We start from the raw sequence: 23,533 nt of genomic DNA, 5'->3' as shown, positions 1-23,533 counted from the left end.
GGTGGACACTCTAAATTACTGGAAATACTGGCACAAAATCTTGCTGCAAAGGCAATGATAATTCACAAATAATACACAGTGGTCTTGACTGTATTCTCAAGCTTCTGATTAGACAGCGCTGCAGAGAGTTTAACACTGTTTTGTAAAAGATCACATTACATTTTCTTAAGATTGAACCCAAAGCCACTATAAGACTTCAGTTGTAAACAAAATATAGTTCCATATAATCACTTTTCAAGGCAGTAAACTCAGACTGCTTCCCTCCATGCAGCCAGGTGCTTTACCTGTCAAATGTGTGCTGCACCTTTTTGCCAAAACTAGCATAACTGGGCACATATATGCATGCAATTAATGCAGCTGAATAAACTCCAGTGCAGTTCATGCCAGAGTTTATTGCTCCGGGCACCGTGTCTGCACATGTGCCAGAACCACAGCATGTTGAGCTGGGGCGGAGCAACCCCAGCTGGCAGGGGTCCCCATGGCTCAGCCTACCAGCCCAGAGCTGTTCCAACCCAGCTCAACATGTTGTGGAAAGGCTGGCTGTGGGATGATGGTGCTCTGGTACAGGTCTAGGCAGCAGGCAGCCCCTGCACTGAAGCACCCTCATGCCCCAGCCAGCCCCGTCAGCATCTATATGTGTGTTGCAGCAAAGTAAATAACTCTGCCATAGGGCAGTACTTGTGTCTGGCAATTCTGTCCTATGGTGGAGTTAATTAGTTTACTCCATTCTGATAGCACCGCATGTGTAGATGGTGACATTTTACTGTGGAACTAATTAGTCAACTCCACAGTAAATGTCTCATGTAGATGTGCCCACTGAGTTGTCTTATGGCCTATTTTGTGACTATTCCTACTGTGATGATTATGGAAGCTTTATAACAGAATTATTGCAGAACATTATAACAATTAAATTTAACCATAGCGGGTTACAGTACCCTCAGACTTAGAAGCACCAATTGTCTCTGACAAGTGTTATAAGGCACTCGGATCTCTCCAGCACAGACCTTGCTATTCAGAAGAGGAGAGTTCTATATATGAAAAAAATGAGTAGTGGATACAGGTCTAGCATTATACTTTGTTCTTTGTAGGGCAAACTGCTTTTAAAAAAATAGGCTCCTTTTCCCCAGAAAGAATATCAGAAGATACAAAAATGCTCCAGATGGATAAATCATACTGCAAAGAATGAAATCTGGCCATAACATCCACATGGATCCCAGGTAGAGGCGGTCACCACTTTGCATTTTGAAATATTCTGACAGATAGAGGAAACAACTTTTTTTGGTGAATAAATTTCCATTTTTTGACCTGTTGTCATGCCAAGTTAGTGTCTTTCCATCGGTGAAATGCCAGCAGCTTGCTCTATGCTTTTACAGCTTGCATATGTGTTAACCTCTAGCAATGCTGGCATTCTCCAGTGACAAGGTGGTACCTTGGAAAAAGTCACACCATGACAGTACACATGTGTATATGCACATGTTAACACATACACCCACACATGTATATGTAAATATTCCCAGGAGAAAAAATGCTCATGATGAATCTTTATGCATGACATCTTGGAGCCTTATACATCAAGACAGCACCCTGCCACTTGGGTGTTTAAAAAGGTGCAAAATCAGAGTGACATAATGATGAATCAGGCCTCTTCTTTGGGGGCTGGACTTGATTATCCTCCGGGGTCCCTTCCAGCCCGAATGTCTATGAAATCTATGAACCAGCTTTTAGAAAGCACGTGTCTTTACTTGGACATACACAGTCTGCACAACACGGCAGACAGGAATACCGACACCATCAAAGCTTCACTAGGCTCCCTGAAGGTTTCCACATTCCATCCCTCTTTCCTTCCCTTCAAGCTATCATGTATGCATCTCAGCCAGTCCCATGTCCACTGCAGAGGAAACCCATCTGCCCTTATTGTTATTTAACAAGTGCTTTACATTTGCAAGGAGGAAGAGAACATGGGACCAGGTATTTCACAGTAGTGGTTAAGGAGCATCCAGTTCAAGGCCCAGCTGCACTATGGATTTTGCAGACATCTGGTGTGTGACAGCTCCTGCCCTTTACGGCCCTCTTCCATCTCAGCCAGTCCCATCCCCACCACAGCTCCAGAGAGGATATTGTCTTGCTGCTGCATACCAGGGTCATGCCAGCTTCATCACCCATGTAGCTCAGGGACCTACTGCAAGGAGTTCTGCTTCCCCACTTCCTTCAGAATGTCTCTCATGTCCCACCAAATGAGTTTCTTTGTTTCTCAAACTGGACTGAGCCCAAAATACACTATTCCACCACCAGATGGGGAGGTAGAGTGGGGGAGGGGGTGGCCATGAGGGCCTGGCTCTCCTATATCCTTATGCTAAGGAGCCAGCTGCCTACTAAGCCACATGAGACACACCTTGTAAACATGCCCAGCCCATATGTTTATCCAGGATTTTTGAATTCTCTGCCAGACACGAGGCATCATTATTTTGCAAGCAGAGAAACACTTGCTCTCTCTCTCTCTCTACCATGCATTTCAGCTCTCATTGGTATCACAAGCTCTGCGGGTACTGCCAACAGTAAGACAGAGCCTTCAAGTTTCTGAGGGTGCCCAGGGTAGGGCTTCCGCCTGTATTTGGGGATTAATGTCCCATGATAGGTAGACCTCTGTAACTTGGGGCGCCTTCCCCCAGAGGCAGACTCAGCTCCTCGTCACTCTGTGCTGAAAAGTTGTTTCTGCCCCCAATAACTTGAGAAAGCCACTTGTTGTGCCTTCAAGTCACAGGCCCTGGAGCAGAAGAGACCTCCCCGCCTCAGTCCCTCCCCATCCTGCTGGGATAGTCATTTGGTACTGGGTTCAGGCTGGGCTTTGTAACTCCAGTTCCACATCTGGTTTGCTGTCCCCGGCTCTGTCTTCGGTCAGAGCCTGCCGTCAGTGTGAGTGTCCTGCTGCACTGAAGTATTGGCTGGTGCGAGAGCACCCTGCAAGGCATCTGTATCAGACTTGGTTGTTGTTTTTGTTGTTTCTTCATCTCTCTATTTTTCCAGCTCTGACATTGGTTTCCCTAGTGTTGCCATAACAACAGGCATTAAGAGCTTGTTGACATTGCCCTGTTGTACTAATTGCACAATTTCCTGTCGCTGTTACATGCCAGTTGTTTCTTTCAAAGGGCTGAAATTGCTTTCAGCCAGTCTGCCTATTCCCTGGCTGTCTCCTTGGACCTGGTTAGGGAGTTTAAGTGAATGAGCAAATGATCCTGCAATGCACTGGGGAAATGTTTAGCCCCACTCAGAGTCAATCTAGATGATAAACTAGCTAAGTGGCTAGTGGCTACCAGTGGTTTGTCTAGGCTAGCCCACCTTCTGCTCCCATTGATGAGGCTGCCAAGCAGGGTAGTGGTGATGGCAGGTCTGAAATGGACCAGATGTGCATGGTGACAGAATATGGAACCTGGAACCTAACCCAGGGGCCAGGACAGGTACAACCAAGGATCCCCCAGGTCAGGGAGAAGGGACACAGCACAGCCAATGCAAGCCACAGGGGTGGAAATAGCTAGGGTACAGTGGCTCAGAACTGAAGTGCAGCATGGTGAAAGCTTGCACAGAGCAAACCTATTCTACCCCTGGCTGTGACCAGCTCTTGTCAGATGCTCTAGGACCAAACCTCAGCTTTAAAAAGGAAAAGTTGGCGTAGATGGGAAGCTCCTGGGGAGAATGAAAGCAACTGACCTTGGCTGAAACCTGTGTCTGCCCTGGCTATGCCCAAGCCCTCCCAGAATCCACAATGGCTGAGGCCAGGTAGCCTAAAGAGAAAGAAGGTGACATTTTCAGGAAAAGCATCATGCCAAGGTTATTACCAAATGTTCCAGCCAGCAGGGAGAGATTTGGGAGGCAGAGCTGAACCTTTTGCCAGCAGGCAGCATGTAGCAGTGGGAGTCTTTTGCTAACTAGAGTCTAGCTCTGAGAATGGTCACACTTGACAGTCTCCAGGTGGAGGTTTCCTTATGTCTGCTCACCTGCTGTAGTTACCTCTGGTCTTGGGTGCTGTGCTGGACTTGGAGCTTGTGTTCTTGAAGGTGAAGCAGCTTCACCAGGGACCTGGGTGCAGTAGGGATCTGGGCTATTGTGTTCTCATTCCCATCAGGGCAGGCTAGGGTTTGCCCTATGCTTAGTGCCCCCAATTCTTACACCTCACCTGGACAATGTAATCCAGGCAACCCTGTTCTCTGTTGCTCTCTCCCTGTACTTGTGCAGCAGGGGCATGAGTGGGGAAGGGGTAGTTTTAAGATCCCTTCTGTCCTATCATCCATAATCTAACATTATAGATTCTGCCCAATGTCAATGTGAGTTGCCTGGGGATTGTTTGCTTCCCCTAGAGGGACCTGCCTCTTTCTACCAATATGCTTCATATAGCAGGGGTTGGTGTGGAACCATAGCATGCCAATTCCTGCATCTCTTTACCTTGGGGTGCAATTCACAGTCATTTATGCCCTAACACATGCTGTAGCTGCTGGGGAGGCCAGTCAGCAGGACAACAGGGATTCCAGCTCAATGCAATTTGTACAGCATCTGTTGAGGGGAAAGACGTGGGATCCTACTGACTTCTCCATCAGGGTTGTCTCTGCTCCCAGACAAAGCATTTAATTTTCTGTCCATCTCTCTGGGTGTGGGCCAAGTCTCCGACTTTTGAGTTTGCAGGTTCTGCTCTGTTCTTTGCTGAGAGGGAGATGATTAGCAGGATCAATGCCATTGATCCAGCTGAGTTTCCAAACTGCACTCAGGTCACCTTGTGATTTTCTCTGATCTAGCACACAGCATCATAGTCTCCTCAGCCTCTTTCCAGCCAGGGCTCCCCACTGGTCTGGTGGGAATGCCACTGTGATCCTGTGTGAGGCAGGGTCCAGCAAGAGCCTGTTTATGCTGCTGCTGGGGCTGGTCCTGCTGGACACTGAGGGCTCAAGAGCATGTGCTGGGGATGACCCCTCAAGCCTCATTGGTGAACCTTTGGGTCTAGACTAGAGAGTATCAGTGGAGTTGGGTGAGCTGGACACGTTCAGTTTGGTCCTCCCCAGGACCTGCTGTTACTGAGGTACAGACAAACTCTAAGAAATTCTCTCTGCCAGGCACAGTGGGTGGCACCATGTGGAGAAAAGCTGAGTTTTCTTATTGGACTCGGTGAATCCCAAATCTCACCAACTTTTCCCTGCTGGATTCAGCCTGTGAAGGGTCACACATCAGTGAGCAAAAACTTTTATCAATAGGAAGCCTCATAAAGAGCCTGGGATTGGCTTCGAGCTCTGAATTAGACTCTGGAAGGCAGCTCTGGTGTCTGGGAAGAGCCTGCCCTGATAGTACAGTTAGGAAAGTGTAGCCGGTTTAGGTAGGTAGAGTTGGTACAGGTATTTCATACATGCACAACAGCCCACTGCCCCAGGTTCCTTTCCTCTCAGCTCTCCTTTTGCTAGGACCAATGATACAAAGGACAGGGAGATCCCAGAGTGCAAAGCAGCAATCCTATCTAGAGAGGTTCTATCCTGACGGGAAGTCACCAAAGAGATGACAGGGCCGAAGCAAGCCCTAACCACCTAGACAGTAATGGCACAAGGGGCCATGAGGAGGGGGCACAGACCTGAAGGAGCATGGTGGACAAGCAGCTTGCAAAGGGAGAGGGCTATCATCCTCAGCATGATCAAGTTGGTTCTGAGAGTGCCCACCTGCAGTTCCCATCACCTACTGGCAAGAGTGGCCGGGCATCACAAAGCCATATGAAGGATGGGCATAAGCAAGGCAACTGGCTAAGTCACGTGCCTCCCCGCAAGTGAGCAGAGTGGTGAAGACATGGGGAGAAGCCCATAGCTTGTAGGATACAGGGGGAGTTCTGTTGTGCAGGAGGTAACACCCTGGGGCATGCCCTGTTGTGGCAGTGCCCAACAAGAGCCCATCTTCATTTCCTTCCAGGTTTTCCCAGCAGTTTACTTACAGGCCAGAGTACTTTTCATTCTCTTTCCTGGTGTCTAATTTATTAAGTCTTTCTAAATCTAGCCTCTCTTGCCCTTTCAGGCCCAACTCTTCCCTTGTGGATCTGCCAATCCACCCTTTGTTCCAGGTTCCTGATTCCTTTCCAGGTCTTTCTGAGCCAGAGCTTTCTGCCAGGCTCATTGCTACTCCACGCTCTAGGAAGTCTTTCCCACAGCTCTCTTTTTCCTCAGTCTCTGGCTCTTTGCCCTAGGTTAAGCAATGCCACAACCACTTCCTTCACTGGACTGTACAGCAGTTCTGGCAGGCTTTGCTTACCTGCCAACCCACTGTATGGGGGTAAGGATCCAGCCCCACTCTGCAGGACCCACCCTGTTCTCGCAAGCACTCCTCTTCTTTTAGAGGCCTCCTGCACAGGCTGGGGTTATGACTCCAGCAGACTGCCTACCACCTCTTTTCTCCTTGCAGTCACCAAACAGTTAGGGCTTACTCTGTTCAAGGGGTAGTTGCCTGGTTAATGCCCAACCTGCATTACCCAGCTAATCTACTACGCCCTGGCATGCATGTTTGCTTAAAGGTACTGTGTCATGGACCAAGGGTAGTTGGTCTATTACAATCTCAGTCTCATGACCCTGCCATCCCTAACCCCTCTTTAGCCCTCAAGTCCAGCACAGTACCCAGTAACATGGCTGATTACTGGACTAAGGAGCCAGGAAGAACAAGTCTGAAGGGAGCCTGCAGCTTCCACCCAGCTCTCCCAGCGGAGTGAGAAGTCGGCCCTGTTGTGTTCCTCAGTAATTTATGATGAAGGCAGCCAGCACTTTATAAATATTGGATGAAGGGCTCCATAAATCTTTAAAGCAGAAATAAAGCTGCATTTGGTAGGGGGAAATGCCACCTACTCCCTCCCCCTATGTCTCTCCTGCTCTAGTCTTTCCTATACTAGGCAGCAGCACTCTTGCAACTCACACAGATGTGAACATGAAGGCTGAGTGAAACTCCCAATGCTGTTTTTACAGGGCTGGGTATGCTCTATTAGTCCATCAGCCTAGCTCGCTGTGGCTGTGTTCCAGGGAGTTGCAACTCAGTGTTTTCTTTCCTCTGCAAACGTGATTACAGACATTTTAAATTACATGAACTATTAACACCAACAAAAGCGACAAAGGGATATTCCACAAGTGGTGCATTGATGCTTCCAGTGTTCCCCAGAGTTACTGCATATCCCAGCAGCACTGACTGTAGCAATGGTTTGTATATCATAACGCAGTTCCTCAGAACTCCTGCCACAACTCAGTTCTAAGCCTTATGCAATTCTCTTGTGTTTGCTTCCTACAATAGCTGTTTCTCAGGGCACCGAACTCAGTCTCTGTATGTTTTATTTTCCCGCTGCAGCTTTTATACAGAAGTATAGCATTCAACTCTTACCTTTTAGTTTGTGACATAAGCTCTACATTCCAAGGAGAGTTTAACTAAGAGTTACAATACCTGCACAATAAAAGATGACTCAATACTCTATAAGAGCATTAAACAGAGCTCAACTCACCCCCTGCTCACCAGACTTGCCCATCTCAAATTTAAAGAGATATGATGGAAACCTGGGAGGGAGCTCACCCATGCTGCAACCATCCAGCAAAGAGTTTGTTCCCAAGAGCTGCTCAAGGGGGATGTATCCATGAGTGGAAGACAGAATCAGAGAAGGGAATCCCTGATAATGATAGGCCAATGGCAATAGCAGCACAAGGGGCTCTCAGCCCATAGTTTCTTGAGGCTCTGCCTTCACTTGGCAGCTCTTGGCTTATCTCTGCTTGCTCATAGCATTCCTTGTTTCAGGGTCCCTTGCAGATTTTCATAGAGAGGGAATTGACCTTATATGGGGACCCCTGATTCCCTGCTGTGTCCTGTAGTGGGGTGCCCCCCATGCTCTGTAGTGAAGGCACACTACCATGGTGGGTACCCTACTGAGAGGGGATGTCCCTTGTGAAAGGAAGTCTTTGTTTCTTCAGCAGCCTCTGCTGGCCTGGGGCAATTACCCCCTCTTTCTTCCTGCCATTATCTGCAGAAGAGTAAGACCTCTGAAACCCACCATCCCTGGGTATTATACATATTCCTAGCCCCTTACAAAGAAAATTCTAATCACAAAGCACTTTCCAATTGTAGCCTCCACATTCAGACATGGTGATCAATGAGATACTGAGAATTGTAGAAGTAGCCTCCATCTTCTCCATGTAGTCTTGTTATAAACCTTGGGGGTCAGTTTGGTGATTGTACAAGCACCAGATAAGTACTGGATATGATTCAGGCATGTTTTGAAAGGGAGCAGCCCTGCCACTGCCCCCAATCCTGACCCCAGAAGCCTTTGCAAGTCTAGTCCTGGTCTCCCGGTGCCCCTGTGTCCTTGCTCCCTAGCTATCTAGGTGTTGTGATTGTTTTGGGCAAAGTTGCATGGCCCAGTGGTTTTTGTTATTGAATAGGCTGGCATTCACCAAACATCATTTAATGTATGTACAGCTTAGTGAGGCTCTGAGCCCACTAATAGAACACTTCATGAATTAGTCCATTTTTGTCCCCCATGGTTCTCTTCTATTCTCTTTCCTCATCAACCTGACACAACTTATTTCCACTGGTCTCTCCATTAGTATCTTTTAGACACGGAGCAGGTAGGTATTAATTGGTACCTGCTGTACTGAGCCATTAAGGAAGGGAGCATCTACTTTAGACTTGAACACCCAGACATAATGGACATGTAATTTTATGTGGGTTTATGTCCTGTACTGAGAATAAAATCTCATGGGGACCTATAGAAATGACCTCAGTCTTTTGTCTTGATCCACCATATTACAAGCTATGAGACAGAGACAGAACCCCAATGAGTCATTAGGACAAGTGCTGCTACAGCCAAGAGCAAATCAATGATGATTGGACCCTTGGCAAATAATAGCTCTTTGCTCAAGTGTGTGGCTCTCCTGATTTCAATTACAGTTCATTGTGCTAACCCCACTAGGGGTAGGGAGTGGTGAGGAGGTCACATTGCCCTTATTCAGGTCCTAACAGGCACTTTCCTGCAATTCAGCTTCAGTTAAATGATGCCAGCTGCAAGGGATGTTTTGTGGCTATGTCAGCCATGGAGGTAGTCCTGCTTTTTCTTTAATTAATCTCAGTGTTTCTACTAAACAATGTCACTGTCCTGGATTAGAGAAAGTGTAACAAAGCTAGAAAGGTCAGATTCTAGTCTGATTTGTCTTTTTTGTTCCCTCTTGGATGCAGGCAGTCCTATCCCCAGTACTAGCTCTCAGTGCAGAAGGACTTTTGGCAGCCCATGCTAGTGCAGTCCTCACCACCAAGAGAAAAATGGCAACCTGTTACAGACACCAACAGGTCAGTTGGCTTCCTGCCTAAAGGGGAAGGCTATATGTTGGAAACTCTTTGGTTACTACTGGAAAGTGAGCAAGTGACTCATAACAACTCTCTTCTCCCTTGGGAAATGGAAGCTTATGTTATTGCTAAAAGTTGATCTAAGGGTGCAACAGGACATTTTTTACAGGGACTTTCAGAAACACTTGAGAAACCAACTCCCTGCTTTCCGAAGGAGCTTCACAGTCCCTACTGACAAAACACTGTTGATATAAAGGGATTAATTACCATTACCCCAAATGAAGCAAATGATCAACTGCAACAAGCAATGTGTTTCCCCTCTGCATATGCAATGCTCTCTGCTGTCATCAAAATCCTGGGGAAGTCTCTCAGGCGCTGATGATACCAGGTTATCTGAAAATGCTTCTTTCTGGCTGCAGTGGGTCAAAAGGCTACTCATTGGCTAACCCTGTTTAGCATCTGCTGTAAATTGGGTTTGCTCTGAGGCTTGCTCAGAGTTGAATGTCAGTGCTGAATGATATTGCTGCCTAGCAGTATGAGCCTGTTAAGGGTTCCATCCTGTTCTCCCTGATGTGAGTGGCAAAGCTCCCACTGGCTTTAATGGAGCAGGATTCTGCTGCAAGGCAGCAGGAGACTCCAAAATAGCCACTTGCCAAGGCACTTTAATTCCAAGTACAATCTCAGTTTTATCCAGGATGAGAAGGGCCTCTCACTCTGCATGATCTCTGGGGGAAACCACGTGGAGTTTGGTGATACTGGCTTCCTGCTTGCTGCCTTTCCAGAGCTCTAGCTTCTTTGCTAAATGAGGCACTCTTAAGACAAGACCCTGAATAGGACAGCACCCACAACATCCTGGGTGGGGGGATTCCAGCAAAAGGGGCATTTTGGGTCTTCTGAGAGCCAAACCTTGGCAGCCACATAGGGCTGTGCTGGGTTGGACAGATGCCACAGTGTGAAACCCTTTCATACATTTGCTGTCAAATCAGTGGGATAAGTGGGAGAGAGAGACTCTTAGCAAGTGATTTGATTATGTGTTACATAAAGTGTATGGCCAAGGATGCTATTATATTAGAGTTACTCACTTGTTAGCATGACAGGAAGGCACCGCATAGGGAGCTCCCGGAGGTGCTGGGCTGGGGGTGGGCAAAGATACCTATGAAAACAGAAGGATGGAATCATGCTGGGAAAATTGTTTGTCCTGTGGTGTCAGGAGAAAATGGCTTGTGCTTTTCATTCTCCTCTCAGTCCCCCAACATCCTAGTGGCCCCCCCCCCCATCAGTGTGCATGCCTCAGAGCTTGCTGTTAGGAAGAGTCAGAGGGAATGAGGAAGAGTAGGTCCTGGAAGGTGCAGACAGAAATGGAGCTGGAAAGCAATGCTTCTGGAGCACCATGCCCTTTGGCAAGGCAGAAGAGGACTGTGGGAGGGTAACACCATGAGGAGGGGCAGAAACATCCTTTACTTTTTGCAAAATGAGAGAGGTTAAATAACCAGAGTATGAAGATAATGGAACATTGTTGACTGCTGCTCCCAAACATCCCTCTTCTACACCCATCCTCAGACCTACTTGCATGTGCCCCTATGCCAAACCCACCTCAGAGCCATCCTTCACCTCCCTGACTCTAGCTCCAGAGGGGTTTGGGAGCCTCTAGGACAAAGCTGCCAACATAGCCTGAGCTATTAGGACCAAGGGATGATGAGAGGGTTTGGAGGTGGGATATTACCACACTGATTGTAAATTCTGGTCTATCAATCCAGTTGGATATACATAATGTCAAAGGAGCCAGCGTAATAAAGATGCAATGACTGCCTTGCACATGGACCATAGGATGAGAGCAGGAGGGCTGGACTGGGGTGTGTCTGGGACCCAACCCCTTAAGCAGGCAGTGACTCTAGCTTCGAGGGGGTGGGAGGCGGTGTACTGTACCAAGCAACAGGGATGGTAATGCAAGGGTAATGTGCAGGTGAGTATCTCTCCCTTGGAAAGTGACTTCCAGAGGACCAGCCAGATACACATAAAAAGGTAGCCTACAGCTGCTTCTCTTCCTTGTCAACATTTCAGACAAAGCATGGACCAGCGATACTCTTAGGGGCTCTTCATTCCCTCCCAGATCAGCATCCATGGTAGTACACTCTGACTAGCAAACTCAGAGAGTGTACAATTGGCAAAATCCTTCTCCCCATTGTGAACAGAGGCATTGGGGTTATCTGGGTTTATCTTTTAGAGACATCAGGCTTTAAAGGATCAGCCCTGAGTCCCTTCTCTTTACTAGACCTCCATACTAACAGCATCTATGAAAAGAACTGCTGCTGGCTAGCTTCACAGCTGCTAATGCAGTGGAGATCCCTGACCCCTAGGGACCCCACGCAGCTGCGCTATTCACACTGACCTAATGCTGCTTCTTGGCTTTGGGTTTGGAGATTTCCTACAGCGTGGCTGTGATGATTTGGAAAGGACATCTGTTGGGGAGGGTCTTCCAGAGAACACACTAGATAGATGCAGCACTGTGGAACAGGAGGATGGATTAGCAGGAAGGGAGCAGGGAGGAGAAGGGGCCAGCACAGTTTTGAAATCCTTTCCCCCACCAGAAGCTGCCTGTGAGATTGGCACCAGACCTCCCTCCCTGCCCTCCATGGAAGCTCCATGAAATGACACTACTAGCCAGAGGCAGACATCTTTGGATGACAGCCTGAATCTCACTCACAGATCTTCCCACAGCCACCATCATGGGATCGATTGGGGTTGAGTTCAGGATTGAGTCAGGGAAGGGAGGAGGCAGACCTGGATCTGGTGCCTCTCTACCATGATGCTGTGAAAAATCCACATGCAGGCTTAGCACCTCCCTCTCTCAGCAGCTGGTGTTTTGTCAGCTCCCCTCATCCTTCTCATCACTGAGTCCTCACTGGGTGGAGGGGAAGTGCTGCAGGGTGACAACTCTGGATGAAGTTGTTCTGATAAGCTGAGAACTTCAGAGGAAAACTTGCATCAGACAGCTTTCTAACTGGGATGGGGTGAGGGTTCGGGACTGGAAACTAAGGGCATTGTTACACATGCTGCAGGGCAGGTGTTAATTAGCAAGCACTTTTAATTAAAAGTGCCTGAGTATCGTGTGCATCAGCATCCCCTGTGCTGAAAAATGGCAGTGGGGCACTTGGAACTAAAACTGAAGTGCATTTATTTCCGTGCTCCAGCAGACTCGATTAATGGAGTCTGCTCTGATGCGCTGGATTTCCAGCGAGTAGGAGCCAGCTCCCTGCATGTAATAGGAGCCCTAGCTTCATCTCAAGGAAGGTGTTTGGATGTAGCCTATGTATCTAATCTTGCTCACAATGGAATCAAAGACAAAACAGCCGTGGCTTTCAAAAGGAGCAGGCAGAGGTGTAAGCCCTTGGTAGGTCATGCCCATACACTGTTAACAGTTCTAGCTCTAGATGGTGTGAATGCAATGAATTAAGGGTCTCGTGTCTACTTCCCAGTGGATTAGTGACTATACCACCAAAAACACACAGCAGCCAACTTCCAACCAGAGAAACCAAGGATTACACAGGCCATAGAGACTGAAATCCCTTCCTATCTATGGGGGCTATGGGGTAGGAAATTACAGTAAAAACAAATTACAAATTACAGTATGGAGGAATAGCATGTGGGTGTGTATGTAAAGTCTGCTCTGTCATTCTAGTCTCATGGGTAAATGTGTACTTCAGTGCCCCCAGCTTCCAATCCATACAATGGAGTTAGCCATTATGGAAAACAGAAATTAATAAAACTGATTTTAAAAAATAATAATGGCAACAAGAGTTATTAAAGTCCTTGCTCAGCAGGGTGTGGGGCTTATTGAGTATTTTCCTGCCTCCTCATCAGGCTGTGGGATTGCCCCAGACACGGGGGCAGAGTGTATGACAAGGAGAGACACCGATCAATTTTTAATATTGCATATTTAAGCAGGCCTGGGCTCCAATCCATCATATCCTCTGGCTTTTCCTAAAATTAATCTTCAATAGCTTACCGAGAACTTCAGAAAATTAATATCCTAGCATTTCACCTTAGGGGGACAGGCATTTTTTCCAGTCGAATATGCAAGTGAAGTAGAGAGAAAAAGAAAGAAAAACAGCTGAAACATCTCCCTGCAAAACTTCAGGGTCTGAAGATGATCTGAAAAATTGTAGGAATCAAACTGCATCTGCTCTGCAGGCACTTCTCACACCACTTCCAGAGTGCCAGGTAAGAAATAGAAAGGGGAGAGGGATGTTTGGAGCAGCTCAGAGCCCTCATGGGACCTGCTGCTGACTCCTCTGGTGTCCTCTATCTCACCAAAACCAATGATGCTAATGAAGACAGGATAAAAACAAAAGCACTTTAGGAAATGTGATGCACACAAGGCACTACTGTGTTTCACTTGTGCTTCCCACGTGGGGCTGAAAATGATTTAATCTATATATCTATCCTAGTTTCAGCTAACCCATTCTTGGTGTGTGTGTGTGTGTGTGTGTGGAGGGGGGCTGGTGGAGGGGAGAAAACAAATTTTCCTCCAGTGGACAGTCAGAATTGTGAGTGATGCACAAGGGAACCTGGTTTCATTGCTCTCTGGTGTCAGTCACCTAGGGAGCAAAGGGCTCTTGTTGAGAAGGTGCTGACATCTTCTGTTTGAGAAGAATTAGCAAAGAGAGCCCCAGGAGAGCTCAGCTTTCCCTGTAGTGGGTGCTGCAGATAGATGGCCCATATAGGACTGGCATCTCAGAAGGGTAGCTGAATGCAAACTACATGGAGCTTTGTAGATTAAATTCAGGACCCCAAATTACCACAATAAACAAATAGGGGATTGCTGCTGGCTAGCAAAAATAGGTTGTAATATGCTATGTATGACTCACTCCACTAAACAACCATGCTGCTGCACTGAACGCTTAATAAGAACACCTCACTCATAAATTAATGGATTTTAAGAGCCCGAGGGACTATTACGATTATCTGTAGGATGGTAGCAATGCATGACACAAGCCATAGAACTTCATTGTGCATTGAGCTCAGGACTTCTGGTTATGCAAATCTTTACACAAAAATGTTTAAAAACTTCAGGTGTTGGCAGATTCACCGCATCCCCAGATAGGTAGTTCCAGTAGTTAATGAGTCATGACCCTTGCTGTTCTAAATTTACTCATTATTTCTGATCTGAATTTTTTAAACTATCTTCATCTGTTGGACTGGCTAAACTAGACACACTTTAACTGTCAGAAATCTTTGCCCTGTATAAGAACTTTTCTAGTGAACTACAAATTTGGCCAACTATGAATTATCACCAAGCCAAACATGAACCTTCTCCTTAATGAGCCAAATTGTCTGAGCCTTTTTTGTGTCTCACTGTCAAGCAGATTCTCTGGACCTCAGGTCATTCTTGTAAGTATTTTCTGAACCCTTTCCAGGTGGTCAACTCCATGCTCACGTGTAGATGGCTGAAACAGATGCCGTCTTCATGAATGGGTCTCATCAGTGCCCCATAGCAGTAATGACACTTCCCTATTTCTATTTAACATAGGCCTGCTTATATATCTCCAAGGATCTCTTTAGTCTTCAGCCACCACATCATGCCAGGACCTCATGTTCAGTCAGCACTGCTCCATGACTGCTAACTCTCTGAGTCACTACTTTGCAAAATACAGTTGCCTATCCTGTGACAATGGCCCATACCCTTCATTCCCAGGTGTATGACCTTGACTTTGGCTGATGGCTGAATGTTGTGGACCCAGATCCATCTTTACCATCTCCTCATAGTTTCTACACTGCTGTAAGTTAACATATACTACTGTGCAAGTCATGAAGCTGACTCACGGCAGAGTCCATTGCTGTAGTAGCAGGGACCCTCAGGACTGCACACTTTACCCAGCAGAGTAGATAGAGGTAGAGGCATAGGCTTCCATCTGAGTGTTGCTGATACTTGACTTTTCCCTATAAGAAACTGGACTGCTCATCCCCTCCATCCCCTGCTGTTTCCATCCCTGTCTCTCTCCATGACAGGCTCTGCTCATGAGAGCATGAGGCACGTGCTCTCTATTAGGTTTTAACACATTTACAACAAGCTCCGGGTATGTTAGCTGCTCCAGTTTATTTTCGAGGCAGCTTGTCTCTGAGGCACACAAGAGATGACAGCACGTGTGGTGGGAGCAGCGCAGCCTGTCGGGTTGTGTGCTGAGGCAGAGCCTCACGTCTCTTCCAATCTGACTGTGGGGCTTGGTAAGCTGCAGAAATGAGGAGAGATGCCACAAGATCTCTGTGGTGAAGCTCTGGGCTCCCCGGTGCAGCATCCCGCATCTGCCTTGCCCAGCTACCTGCTAAAGGACAGGCTGGACAGTAGTGGCTGTCACTCATGCCCTGAAACACAGGCCTGCATTCAGAAAGATGAGCTCAGGGGTGGACAAGGAGCAGTCAAAGTTTCTTGTTGAAGAGAAGTACCACTGCCAGCTGAGCTAAGAGTGCACCCACATTCCTGGGGTCCTTAGAGGGAGGAGAGTCTGGGATTGTGAGGGCAGCCCAGATTCTCACATTCACTGCTGCAGGGCATACATGGGTTCCCTCCAGGACATAGACAGACCCCCATTTCATGTGGGTGATAACACCTGGCATACGCTTGCGTGCAGAGCTCTTCTCAACTGCTTGTGTCATCTCGGGACATGATAGCACAACAGACCCCTAGAAGAACCCAGTGATCATAAGGAGATAAGAGGCTGTGCCTTTAGCCGTTCTAGCAATTTAGCTCCTTTGGGTTGCTAAAGTTGTCATGGCTCTGATTGTCCATAGATCACTAGATTTCTTCTAGAGCAGAGGTTCTCAAACTGTGGTCTGCAGACCACCACTGGTCTACGAGCTCCATTCAGGTGGTCTGCAGAAAGGTTGTGGAACAATTGAGAGTATCTGTACTTGGTCCTGCACTTGATTTATTTTTTCTGATGACAGAGATTAAGTGGTCTGGCAAGACCCTCAGGTCTGGGAAAAAAAATGTTTGAGAACCACTGTTCTAGAGGATTGCACCTGGCATATCAGCCTCTGACAGAAGTGACCAAATAGATCAGTTATCAAGAAACGAAGCAAATAGTTAAGTATATTGTAACCAGTTGTTTTGGTTTCAGGACAAGTGCTGTTTTGCTGGATCCACCAAAAGGAGCAGGGATCCTCTAAAATTACTATGTAGCACCAGAAGGAAGGTAAGAATCTGAGAACAGAAACAGATCTCATGGGTGTGGAAGTGGATCTCAGGACAGGTCAGCACAGAGACAGGGATGGGGAAGGCTGGAAATACAGACCCAACAGTTGACAATGAGATGGGCAGTCCCAAGTAGCTTCACAAGATCCACCCCTGGCTTCTTCATTACATACATTCCACAGCAAATACAATCATGGGGCCAGGGAGCATGGAGCTGTGGCTGAGACTGGATTACTTGGAGCAGAATTAAGCAGAGATAATCTCCAGTCTAGAATTTGTCAGTCAGGGTTGGGTCATGGTACTCATTAAATCCACCTGCCATTGGAGAGTTTTAGTAATCCAGCATCTCCTCCTGGCAACACTGGTGGCAGGGGGTTGAGGAGTGTGGGTGGCAGTGGTAGAGAAAGAGGGAGAGCAAGGACACCATTTCCTGCTCTCACCCCATTACCAAAGCTAGACTTGAGGCTTCCTTCAAGCTCAGGCTACACAGGTGGTTTCTCTTTCACTGATGTCCTATACTGAGCATATCAGTAAAAGAGAGCAAGTTGCAGCAGAAACTGACCCATATGTATTGAAGCCATCAAATATCTGGCCAGCTCCCACTGTGGTCACTACCTTATACATGCAGAAGTTACTCATTAGGGGGTGAAGTGATTTGCTTAATCATATACAGTTTAAACCAGGGCTCAGCAACCTATGGCCCATGGAGCCATGGGATCCAGCCCACAGAATGGGGGACTCTGGCAGCATTTGGTGGCAACGGGACTTCACCTGTGCTGTACCACACTGCAGTGACATAACAAGGAGAAATAGAGGCAGTGGCAGCAGCTGGGTCCTAACGCCACCACCTGCCTTGGACTTCAGCTGAGTCATTCCAGCCCGCTGCCAGAAAACGTTCCCAACTGCTGGTTTAGACCATGGGGAAAATTAGGTGTCTACTGCAAGAATCTTTGTTCTTGTTTTGCAGATGGGGGAAAATATAATGGGGCAAAGAGACTTGCCTAATGTCACCTAAGTTAGTAGGAGAAACAGGAGAAAACCTTGGATCTCAAGTCCTAATCCAATGCTCAGTCCGGGGACAGTGTTGGTCCTGGACAGTTTTGCTTCACAGGTCCAACCAAGCAGTTTTCTCAATGCCAGATCTACTACGTGCCACCTTTGCACAACCTCAGTCCTGCAGCTTTTGGGGATCATGGCATAACTGAGATCACTTTGCTCTTCTAGGAGCCCACTTGCGGCCTTTACCTGGGCCAGTGTTTCCATATACCCAGTTAGGCCAGCTTTATGGCCCGTTTGCTCCGTAAGAGGACCTGCCTCTGTGGCTAGAATTTAAAAAGGAGGCAATCAGTTATGAGAACAATGTGGATCCCAAGTCCTACCAAATTCCTGGAAAGATGAGATTTAGATTTAGGTGTCCTCAGAGGCCTTTGAGTTTTAGGGCAGGCCTGTAACCTGTTCATCAGCCCCTTGAACAGGAGCTCGAGCCTGGGAGCTACCGTGCATCAAAGGGAAACTGAAGATGCTAAAAGGAGAGACAGAAGCAGAGCCACAGTGGGGTGAGAAGGGAGCACAGCTGAGAGTATGAGACAGGCTGAGGGGTGATGGCAGAGGTCACATGTTGGCAGCTCAAGCTGTGACACCGTGCAGAGCAAACCAATGGCAGAAGGCACCCACATCTACCTTTGCCTTTCTCCTGGAACATCAGCACCCAGTAACAGAGGGAGACAAAATGAGTTCTAGATAGAGAGAAAGAGGAAATATGAAGAAGGACAATGAAAACAATCCTCATCTGGGAGGATGAAACAAACAAGGAGAGAAAAAGGGAACTAAATTTATATCGTCTGCAAAAGCGGGGACAAGAGCATGGAATATAAATACCTTCAGGGGAACAGTCTCGGCAAAGGAGGGAATCAGTCACAGGCTCAGATGGCAGCTGGAGCGAAGGAGACTGGAGTTCCCTCTCGCTGTCAAGAGAAAGCCCTAAAGAGTGAGAGCAAAGGCCCTAGTTAACTCCTTCACAGTGTTAGGAGGGGCATGGGAGAAGTGTCCCTATGTGACTTGTGACTTGGGGACTGCTCTATCACAGAAGAGATGCAGGAGCAGGTCAAATAGGTTGCTAGAGGGAGAGGGGGCCAGCCTGGAGAACCACGTACCCGCCAGTCTTATGTGTGGGGAGAGCAGGATGGAGCATGGATCCGCAGGCTGCAGAGGCTGCCTGCTTCCTGGACCGCAGCTATGTCATCTGAGACAGCACTCAGGTGGTGGAACAGGATATTTCACCACATGTTGCCTCCTCTAGTTCTGCTGCATTTCTTTGCTTTTGTTCCCTTATTTCCTGAGAGGAAATTATGCCTCCTTCATCATCTGTAGCAGACTGCTCCCCCCCACCCTCAGCCTCCTCCTCTTTCAGTGAAAGGGACAGACTGCAGCTGGCTGGGTTTTGGCAGGCAAGCAAGGAGGGAAGGTACAGGAATCTTTGCCCTGAGGCCCTCACAAGCCAGCCACCCTCAGGATGGGGGAAGGCACATGCATGGTGCTTAGCTAAGTCTGCTGACATCACAGGACTGTCCCAAGATGCATGCCTGCAGGGCACACGCAAGAGGATGGTGCGGCTCTGCCTTTGCAGCTACTGTTGGCAGAGCACTGTTAAGTCAGCCAGCCCTGCCTCGGTTGTATAGCCCCTCTGTGCCATCCTGTATTTAGGCAAGTGCTCTATAGCCACAACCTAGCCCAAGACATGTAGGGGAGGGGACAGGCAGTTGCTTGCTCTGCTGTATATCTGCCTAGCAATGTGGATTTGTTGGGTGTAATTTGGCACTTGGTTAGTGAGCAGATATCCAGCACCCTACAGGGTTTTCATGGACCAAATGAAGCTTCATGATCCTGCAGTTGGCACTATGTCCTGATCCCCAAAGCCACTGTAAAGGCACTGACTGTCCTCCCTCATCTCCTTCAAGCTAACTCCCTTGTCTTATTTGCTGCACATGTGCTAGAAGAGCCAGGAGCATCCAAGCCTCACCTGTTCCCCAAGCAGCACGTTGTGGTAGCTGGTTACTGAGTGCGGGGGGATGGTGCTAGTCCTGGCCAAATATTCTTCTGGGCCTGTTCCAAGGACTAAAGTCAAAGGGAATTCATTGCTTTGTTGGGTTTGGGGTCTGTCCCACAGCACTCCAAGTAGCCTGGCTCATCTCCGTCCCAGGCATGCTTGTAAGTCAAAAAGTTTAGTGCCCATTGTCCGTTCAGTCCTCATCCTCTCTCAGACTGCTGGTCCAGTTGGTGACACTCACATGGGGCATAGTGGTGCCATCTGGACTAAGACTCACCAACTCATTCCATACAGGATCCAGTGAAGAGCCACCAGATGAGAATCACCAGCCAGAGCTGGACAGGGGCTGCTGACAGAAATGAAAGTCTCGGTAGCCTGCTAGCTAATCTCCTGAGTCAGCCAGCCAGTTCCCCGTTAGCTAATGTCTGAGAATCTGTGTTCCATTTGTAAACAGCTGTTCTGCTCCATGCTGCTGGCTCCTTTTTTTACTTCCAGCTGCAGATGTGCTCAGTGGTGCCAGCACAGGAAGTATTTTTGCCTTGCTGAGCTCACAGTCTCCCCACTCACTTGCTGGCATTGGAAAGGAGGTTCTTGAAGCAGTTATTATCCTCCAGAAAAAGCCATTATGTATCTCCATAAGGACAGCACTTACACGAAATGTACCTCTTCTCCACCACCTCCTGTACAATGTCCCGAATAAACTGTGCAAACACCAGTGATCTTGTAACCTCCCCAGGAGGTGCATCAGGATCATTATCCCCTTGGTAAACAAAGGGGAAATTGAAGCACCAATTAGTAAAACAGATTCACTAACTGAGTAGCTCAGTGTCAGAACTGAAGTAGACCCCCACATTCAGGATGCCTGGCCTCTGCTTTTGCAATCATTTTAAGCCACACAGAAATATTTTGAAATTTGGAAATCAGACCATAGTGAAGCTGATAAGCAGAAGATATAGTATAGCAGACTGAGGGAAATGGATTTTGAAGGCTAGATACCTAAGATGCCAAAACAAGCGAGAGATTCTTTTAAGTATATAAGTATATCTGGTAGCAAATGTACACGTAATGACAAGTAATTCCCTGGGGGTAGACTAATAAGCCTTACATCTGTACCTGCCAGATGATTGAAATGATAATTGAAAACAGAAAATCACAGAGAGGGGCCAAACCATATGTATTATATGGAGGAAAATCACTTCTTGCTAAACTCCTATACTTCTTCCAACATGTTGATAAAGAGATGAGTAAAGGAGAATTAGTTGATATAATATACTTAGAATTTTTTGCCAATGTGTTGTGAAAGAGGCTTCTAAAGAAACAAAATAATCACAGGGTATGAGGTACTATTGTCATGGATCAGAAACTGGGAAGGGCACAGAAAGCAAAGCAGGAATAAATGGTCAATTTGCATCATGGCAAAAGGTTAACTGTGGATTCCCTCAAGGCTCAGTGCCAAGTCTTGCATTGTTTAATATTTTTATTAATGGCATAAAAAGGGGAATGAGCAAGAAGATAGAAAATTGTGCAGATAACACAAAGTTATTTAGGTCAGTCAGGACCAGAGAGATTGTGAGGAACTTTAGAAAGGACCTGAACAAGATACGTGAATGGACACTATGATGGCAAATTAAATTCAATGTCAATAAATGCAAAGTAATGCACATTTGAGTGGAAAATTTAAACAACTTGTGAATTTTACAGGGTTCTAAATCAACAGTATCAATTCAAAGAGGGACCTTCACATCATTGTAAGGCAGCTCAATAAACACGTATGCTTTTTTTTTTGGATCACAGCAGTACATTGAGCAAACACAGTGTTAGGGTGCAGAAGGAATAAAGATGAATAATATGGGGAATACTATAATACCCTTATATAACTCTATGGCATGACCTTATCTATAATGCTGTGTTTATAAGACCATTCTATCTCAAAAAGGTAGAAGTAGCAGGAGTTCAGAGAAGGGCTATAAGAATGATCAAGGGCTTGAAAAATCCCAAGGGGAAGAGGGATTGAAAGGATTGGGTTTGTTTACCTTAGGAAAGACTCAGACAAGAAGAGACATGATAGAAGGCTACAAAATGACAGGCCAAGGGAAGGTAGATGGGAAACTTCTGCTCTTCCTGTCTCATAATGCAAAGACAAAGTGGCCTATTGATGCAATTCAGAAATTTAGAAAATGAAATACTGTTTTACACCATGTGAGCTTGAACTGTGGGATTAGTTTCCTGGAAGTTATTGTTGCGGCCGAGAACTGAAGGAGTTTTAAAAATAGATTGGACATTTATATGGATCTCAACAATATTTGGGAATATCATAATTAATAAGGACACATTTTGCAGATGGGATGTTAAATTTTACATTCATGATTTTGGGTTGTCTCTATCAGGCACCAGAATCAGTCTTACTGTGGGAGCAGATTATCTTGCATCATTCATACACCTTCCTTTGAACCATCCAATAGTAAGCACTGTTGGAGACAGGCCTATTTGCTACATAAGGCACCAAGAAACCCTCAGTCTACTGGGGACATTCTCTCTCATGGAGGCTGTCCTGCCACTTGGTCTCCAGACACGAGGACAGAATGGTACCGTCTGTGGAGCAAGAGTGTGTAGAGTTGGCGGTGTTGGGCTGTTCTGAAGTGGACCGGCTTGGTGTCCCCCAGCCTGCTGAAGTGGTACAGTTGTAGGGAGTATTGTGGGGCATGCTGAGGAAGGGGCCCCATGACAAGCTCCAGAAGGCTGGGGGATATAGTCATTGGGGACTGCCCTTGCACAGGACCTTCTGAAGGCTGGCAGGGTGGCAGAGACCCAGTGCCATCTTGGCTAAAAGAACTCCAGTGCCCCTCTCTGGAGGCTGACCAGGAGAACCAGGGGCATGGGCAGGGCATTAAACTGGAACCAGAGCATAGCCAGGACAAGCTGGTTGATGGCTAGTACCCTCCCATGGAGGGAAAGGCACTGAAGGAGCCCCCTCCATGCCTGTAAGTGCTCAAATGCCCTGATTTCCAGCTGATCTCAACTCTCCAGTGGGGAAGGGTAGCTGGGGGACAGAGATCCCAGACAGAGCAGCCAGCATCCACTCTATCAGATGTCTTGGAGCATGGGCGGGAGTGAACTCACTTGCCACCCATCACCCACCGTCAGGCCACAGCTCTTGATCCAGATGACCCCGTCAGCGGAGGCTGTCTGAACAGATCAATTGGCAGGCCTTCATTTGCTCCAGGTCACCCAGCTTCTGGATGGTGAAGAGCATGTCGCTGATAGACGCCAAAAGTATCACTCTCATGGTTGGCTCCTGGAGTGCCAGCCCTACCATCCACTTGTGCAGGAGGCAGAGGAAGGACTCAAGAGTGATGGTGTAGAGCTGGTGCAACAGTGGGAAGCCTTGATGTACTCTCTGCCCAAAGGGGATGGACTCTGTCAGCATCCAGTTGAGCTTGACGAGGCACTCTGCAAGAGAAACCACACAAAGTGAGGACTGTTGGAAACAGGATCCTGGATCAGACCTGAGGTTTATCTGATTTAGAATGGCCATCCCTGCTGTCTCTATATAGTTCTTCATAGGAGATTACATCTACACAAGATGCTTTACTGTGCAGTAGACCAAATTACTGCACAGTAAGTGTCACCTTCTACATGTGCAGATGCTTACTGAGCGGTAATTTGGTTTAATCATGAGTTAATTTGGTCCCTGTAAGTACAAGTAACAAATTAACCCCTGATTAGTTTCTGTGCAGTAATACACATGTAGATGCTGACAGAGAAAATTTGCTCCCAGTCAGCCCCACCACCAGGAGGCCAGCTGCAGCTTAGCTCCAGGGCCCCGTGGCTAGGAGCTTCTCCAGGCACAGGGCTCGGGTGGCTCTTTGCCTGGTATGGAGGACGGAGGGGAAAAGACTGTGCAGTTCAGGAGGGAAGGGGGGTGGTCTCTGTTGTGGGGGGAGAGGAGTTTGTGCTTGTAGAGGAGAATA

At 47.3% G+C, this 23,533-nt stretch overlaps 1 long non-coding RNA gene across 1 annotated transcript in view; it reads right to left on the bottom strand.

Moving 5' to 3' along the window:
• LOC149871710 (uncharacterized) overlaps positions 1 to 18,741 on the bottom strand; it is a 39,387-nt gene extending 20,646 nt beyond the window's left edge. Inside the window, exons 1-3 of the long non-coding RNA XR_016440555.1 lie at positions 18,670 to 18,741; positions 18,395 to 18,496; positions 10,407 to 10,477 (exon numbers count right to left, since the gene is read on the bottom strand). This is a non-coding gene — a long non-coding RNA (uncharacterized LOC149871710). The remainder of the gene's footprint in view (positions 1 to 10,406; positions 10,478 to 18,394; positions 18,497 to 18,669) is intronic.
• Positions 18,742 to 23,533: the final 4,792 nt, after the last annotated feature.

The sequence above is a fragment of the Crocodylus siamensis genome, chromosome 2 (genome assembly GCF_052110815.1).
Source record: "Crocodylus siamensis isolate JL-2025a chromosome 2, ASM5211081v1, whole genome shotgun sequence".
NCBI lineage: Eukaryota > Metazoa > Chordata > Crocodylia > Crocodylidae > Crocodylus > Crocodylus siamensis.
The sequence above is the reverse complement of the archived record's forward strand: the minus strand, read 5'-3'. Positions and strand labels throughout refer to the sequence as shown.